General features: G+C 44.1%; 1 protein-coding gene across 1 annotated transcript in view; it reads right to left on the minus strand.

The window, feature by feature from the left end:
- LOC124263504 overlaps window positions 1-458 on the minus strand; it is a 29,927-nt gene extending 29,469 nt beyond the window's left edge. The window contains exon 1 of the mRNA XM_046698163.1: window positions 335-458. The gene's annotated coding sequence lies outside the window, so the exon portion shown is untranslated. The remainder of the gene's footprint in view (window positions 1-334) is intronic.
- Window positions 459-6,838: the final 6,380 nt, after the last annotated feature.

The raw sequence follows: 6,838 nt of genomic DNA on the forward strand, positions 1-6,838 counted from the left end.
CAAGCGCTGACCTTTACCTTCCAGTGGCAAGGCCGATAGGGTGCCTGGCTTGGGGTCTCCATGTACACAACGAGACCATCAAGGAACTTCTGTGATCATCTGAAAACACGGGCGTATAGTGGGCGACAGAGTGTTCTTATCGTGTTTCCTATAACCCTACTGAGAGTACAGCCAGCGCAACAATCCACACAACCACCACGCTACATTCATCATTGTTTCCACAGCCAGATCGTTCATCGCAATTCTTCTACTGTCGTGTACCGGATGACATACCCAAATGAACACCGAGCAGATTACACACTCACACCAAAGTTCTCCAGTACCCCAGTCTTACCTTGGTGGCCAGCCACAGCTAGATCCCTACACACAGATGGGATGTAACTCACATGAACACCGAGGTAGATCACCTGCGTGCAGTTCGTGTGGGGGAGGGCTGGTCTCCCCCCCTTCAGCCAGCAATACACAGCTACCAATCTGCTGCTGCTGCCTTCCACGCTCAACCAAAAATGGCAAGTGGGTTCTGTTAGCTTCACCATGTGCTGGGGGATTTATACATAGACTTGCCTTGGGTTCCTGCTTGTGGATTGATCCGCAGTGCGCATTGTTTCATGAACGAGTGTGTGTGTGTGTAGAAATATAATGTAAACAGTAAATTCATTAACACCCATCTAATATGTCTGTAAATATAATCAGTGTACTGTATTGTAACCAACACTTGTTCTGTCGCCCGTCTGTCCGAGCTGTCTGTAATAGCGAAGGATCTCGTCATATTGTACTCGATCCCTCCAGCAAAATTTTTCCGACTCACTGCATATGGTCCGCCTCGATTAACCTGTTTGGCTTCACTGGACCTGTTACATCTCACTATACTTGTGTCGTGCAACTTCAAATTTACACTCACTGTGTATGTAGTTGCGTCGTTCAACTTCAAATATTTCCTCTCACTGTACTTGTGTAATCTCCATATCCCTATACCACCACCCCATATCCTCAATCCTCATACCTCTACCCTATACCCCTATACCTCCATATCCCTTTTACCACCACCCCATATCCTCATACTAAACCCCTACCTATATACCACTCACCCCTATACTCATACCTCTCCCCATATCCCTATACTACTACCCAACATCCTTTTTACTCACCACTGCATATCCTCAACTCTCTCATACCTCTACCCATATCCTCAATCCCTTTCATACCCATATACCACCTCCATACCCCCTATACCACCCTATATCCCTATACCACTCCTATATCCCTATACAACCCCTATAACCCTATATCACCCCATACTGCTATACCACCTCCCATACCCTATACCACCCCACATCCCTATACAACCCCATATACCCTCTATACCACCCCTCTATATTCCTATACCACTCCATACCTATATTACTTCACCCCTATATCCCTATACCATTCCAATACCTTATAGCACCCCCTACCTCTATACTCACACCCCCATACCCCCTATACCAGCCTAATATTCCCTATACACCCCTAATCCTATACCACCCTCTATATCTTCATACCAACCCCTTACTCCCCTATACCACTCCCCTATATACTCATATACCCCTATATCCTTATACTCACTGCCCAACATCCTCATACCAACATTCCCATTTCTATACTACTACCTAATATCCCCCCTATATCCCTCTATACCACTCACCCTATATCCCCATACTACTACCCTATATCTCCATATACTACTCTACCTATATTCTCCATACTACTAATTCTATATCCCTATACCTTCCACACACTCCTATATCCCTATACTACACACACTCCTATATCCCTATACTAACCTAATATCCCCTCTATATCCCCTATACTACTTTCACCCTATATCCCTATACCACTCACCCCATATCCCCATACTAGCACCCTATATCTCCATACTACTCTACCCATATCTCCATACTACTACCCCTATATCCCCATACACACACCCTATATCCCCATATACTACACACCCTATATCCCTATACCACACACCCTATATCCTCTATACTACCACCCTATATCCTCCTATATCCCCATACTACTACCCCATATCCCTATACTTTCACACACCCTATAGTCCCCATACCACACACCCTATATCTCCCTATATACTACTACACCCCCATATCCCCCTCATATATCCCATACCACTACTCACCCTATATCCCCATACCACCACCCCCTATATCCCCATACTACTTCACCCCCATATCCCCCTATATCCCCATACTACTGCACACCCCATATCCCCATACCACACACACCCCATATCCCTATATACCACACACCCTATATCCCCATACTACCACCCCTATATCCCCCCATATCCCCATACCACCACCCCATATCCCCATACCACCACCCCTATATCCCCATCATACTACCACCCCATATCCCCATACCATTCACCCCATATCCCCATACTACTTTCACCCTATATCCTATACCACCACCCCATATCCCCATACTACTCACCCCTATATCCCCATACTACCACCCCATATCCCCATACTACCACCCCATATCCCCATTGTAACTAATTCCCATATCCCCATATACCACCACCATCCTATATTACCACCCCATATCCCCATACCACCACTCCCATATCCCTGTACTACTTTCACTCCTATATCATCCCTGAACTACCACCCCATATCCCTATATACTACCACCCCATATCCCCATATCCCCATACTTTCCACACCCATACCCCATATACCATCCATTTTCCCATACTACCACCCCATATCCCCATACCACTCACCCCATATCCCCATACTACCACCCCATATCCCCATACTACCACACCTTATATTCCCATACCCCCTAATATCCCCATACTACCACCCCATATCCCCATACTACTACACCCTATATCCCCATATCCCCATACTACCACCCCCTATATCCCCATGCTACCACACTGATATCCCCATATACCCTCCATTTTTTTACCATACTACCACCCCATATCCCTATACCACTCACTCCTATATCCCCATACTACTACATCCCATATCCCCTATACTACCACATCCATATCCCCATACCACCACCCCACATCCCCCCATATCCCCATACCACCACACCATATCCCCATATCACCACCACCCCATATCCCCTATATACTAACCCCTTATCCCCATACTACCACACCCATATCCCCATATCCCCCTATTTCCCTATACTACCACACCTATATCCCCATACTAACACCCCTTATCCCCATACTACCACACCCTATATCCCCATATTATCCCCCATTTCCCCATACCACCACCCCATATCCCCTATATGCCCATACCACCAATCTCTATATCCCCAAACCACCACCCCATATCCCCACCTATATCCCTTATACCACCACCACATATTCCCCCACACACCTATCCTCATACCCCACCCCATATCACCAATATATCTCACTCTCTGGGTGGACAGTGACATACATATTCACAGTACATAAATATTCACATACATATTCACATACATATCCCCATACTACCACCCCCAATATCCCCCCATATCGCCATACCACCACCCCATATCCCAATCCTACCACCCCATATCCCCATACTACTACCCCATATCCCCATACTACCACCCATTTCCCCCATACTACCACAACATATCCCCATACTACCACCCATTTCCCCATACTACCACAACATATCCCCATATACTTACTAACCCTATATCCCCATACTACTACCCCCATCCCCATTGCCCCCATTTCCCCATACTACCACCCCATATCCCCATACTACCACACCCATATCCCCATACTACTACCCCCATATTCCCCATTGCCCCCATTTCCCCATACTACTCACCCCATATCCCTATACTACCACCCTATACCCACTACTACCCCCATATTCCCCCATTTCCCCTATACTACCACCCCATATCCCTATACTACTACACACCTATATCCCCTATATCCCCATTTCCCCATACTACCACCCTATATCCCCCATATCCCCATACTCACTACCCCATATCCCCTATATCCCCATACTACCACCCCATATCCCCATACTACCACACCATATCCCCATACTTCTACTCCCATATCCCCATACCACCACCCCATATCCCCATACTACCACCCCATATCCCCATACTACCACACCCATATCCCCATAGCCCCCATTTCCCTCATACTACCACACACCCATATCCCCATACCCCCCATTTCCCCATACCACCACCCCATATTCTATTATATCCCCATACCACCACCCCACATCCCCATACTAACACCCCATATCCCCATACTACCACACCCATATCCCCATACTACCACACCCATATCCCCATATCCCCCCATTTCCCCCATACTGCCACCCCATATCCCCCATATGCCCATACCACCACCCCATATCCCCAAACCACCACCCCATATCCCCACCCATATCCCTTATACCACCACCCTATATTCCCACACACCCCTATCCTCATACCCCACCCCATATCACCCACTCTCTGGGTGGACAGTGACATACATATTCACAGTACTTTGTCCAAGTTTACTACACCTTGCTGTACCCGCGACTAGGTGTTTGCACGTATTCATGTGGCCACCATCTGGTCAATTACCAACGGATTCGTGGGTTCTTTTAAGTGCATAGGGTTGTGTACTGTATACTAGGGATCGTGACAACACTGAAAAGTCTGTACACAAAGTTAAGATTCCAAGGTTTTTACACCCGGTAATAGGTGGGCTCGATCCCGGCACCTTAAGATCGCTGGATCACTAGCCTGGCGCCTTAGAAACAAGGGTCAACCCGCCTCAGTAACAGTAGTTTGTTGCACCGAGGTATGTCACAGACACGTCGGAACACGCCTCGTGCCGACCTCCAGTGTATGCGGCTATGACTGTCAGAGTTTCCTCCCTTTGTTATCGGAAGCTCACAATCCGGATTGTGTCCGGATCGAAACGTTTCCTCCGATAAACAATACACACATAAGGAAGTAATAACAGCTTTAAATAGAATTATTGGACGATGTCGCAGGATATCACAGTTTTGAAGTACAGTAACACACAATGAAACTAGTACACACATATTAAACTGCCCATACACTTGCACATAAACGGGTAGAGTGAGTGAGTGGGTGAGTAAGTGATTGAGTGAGTAAGATGCGTTACCATCGGTCACCCGGATGTTGTCTGGAACCGTTCAGGGAGAACGGATCTAGTGCTGCCCATAAAGGGGGTCTGGAACGCACTGTATATATCTGAAAACCTTTTAACTGTCTGTTGTATATCATATTTTCAAAGAAGATTTCAGAATTTCATATTTCAATATACATGAGACAGCTTTAAACCAGAATATGTTATTTTGTAGCATTACTAATAGCGTTAAAATATGGATATTTAAGATTGTTCGACTCGGTTCCAAAGAACGGCAGCTGAAATATCATTCACATGAGGTCGCAGGAATTAACTATCAGGAGGCGCCTTCTCTACAATATTATGTTTGAAACTAACAGATTAAATAAAAAAGCTTTATGAATGCTGGTTGATTTTGAAAAAACAAAAACATTTGACGCGGTTTCTAAAGATTTAATTACGATGGTCCGGAATAAATTTGGCTTTGGGAGCAAATTACAGAAATGGGTTGGTAAAGTAATGTCCAACTTCTTGTACAACACGGACAGTTATCTACTTTCTTCCAAAATGAAAGAAGTTGTAGGCAAGGAGACCCTATGTCACCGTAACTGTTTTTGTTTGTTGCCAAAATACTAGGGATTATGATTAGCAATTATGTGGAAATAAAAGGAGTCACTTTATATGATATCGACTACATAACAGGTCAATATGCGGTATGAATCTTTTTTAAAATCTCAATAACGCGGTTATGGCAGAATTGAGATCAACATAGCGTGTGGGAAAATAAGAGGTATATAACAAAATTATAATAGCTCTACATTTTTTATTTAGAGCTATTATAATCTATTTATATACCTCTGATTTTCCAAAACAATATGTTTATCTCTTAATTATAAACTAGTTCCTATCTGGTCAAGATTAAGATGGCATCAAGTAACAAGAGCTCCTTCTGTTGTGATGGCATTGGAACTCTAGTTCATTTATTTTGGGAGTGCAGTTGTGTTCAAACTTTCTGGAGACCGCCATCAGACATGTTACATAAAATGTTCTCATGTTTGTAACTTAGTTTTTACTTCAGATCTTGTTATTTTTGGCTACAAAGAGAATTTTATATCTGACGAGGTGTTTGATCGCACCATATCACTTGCAAAATTTCATATCTACACACACATGCACACACACACACACGCACACACATACATACTCAATGTCTGCCCAATTTATTTTGAATCTCGTGTCATATATCATGGTTTTGTTACCTGTAACACATTTGACCGCCGTGATGTTGCTGGAATATTGCTAAAAGCGGCGTAAAACCAAACTCAGTCAGTCAGTGTAACACATTTGCAATGATAACTTCATATTATCTGTTGTCGGCAAAGTTTTTATGTCTACAATCTACATCAAAAGTATTGCCTATTATCTCCCATCATATGTATATAAAGTGTGAATGTGTGAGCGAGTGTAGTGTCCTGGTCTAGTGTAAAAAAAATCCACAAAAATACTCAGAAAGTATTTTTTTCCTTCATTCTTTTTTGTGGAATGGGGCCCCTGCTACCCTGGGCAAGAGCTTCTATTTGTAACAGGGCTTTCTGAAATAACAGTTTAATATATATATATATATATATATATATATATAGAGAGAGAGAGAGAGAGAGAGAGAGAGAGAGAGAGAGAGAGAGAGAGAGAGAGAGAGAG

This window comes from Haliotis rubra, unplaced genomic scaffold, assembly GCF_003918875.1.
Source record: "Haliotis rubra isolate DU_JTF1 unplaced genomic scaffold, ASM391887v1 Scf887, whole genome shotgun sequence".
Classification (NCBI taxonomy): Eukaryota; Metazoa; Mollusca; class Gastropoda; order Lepetellida; family Haliotidae; genus Haliotis; species Haliotis rubra.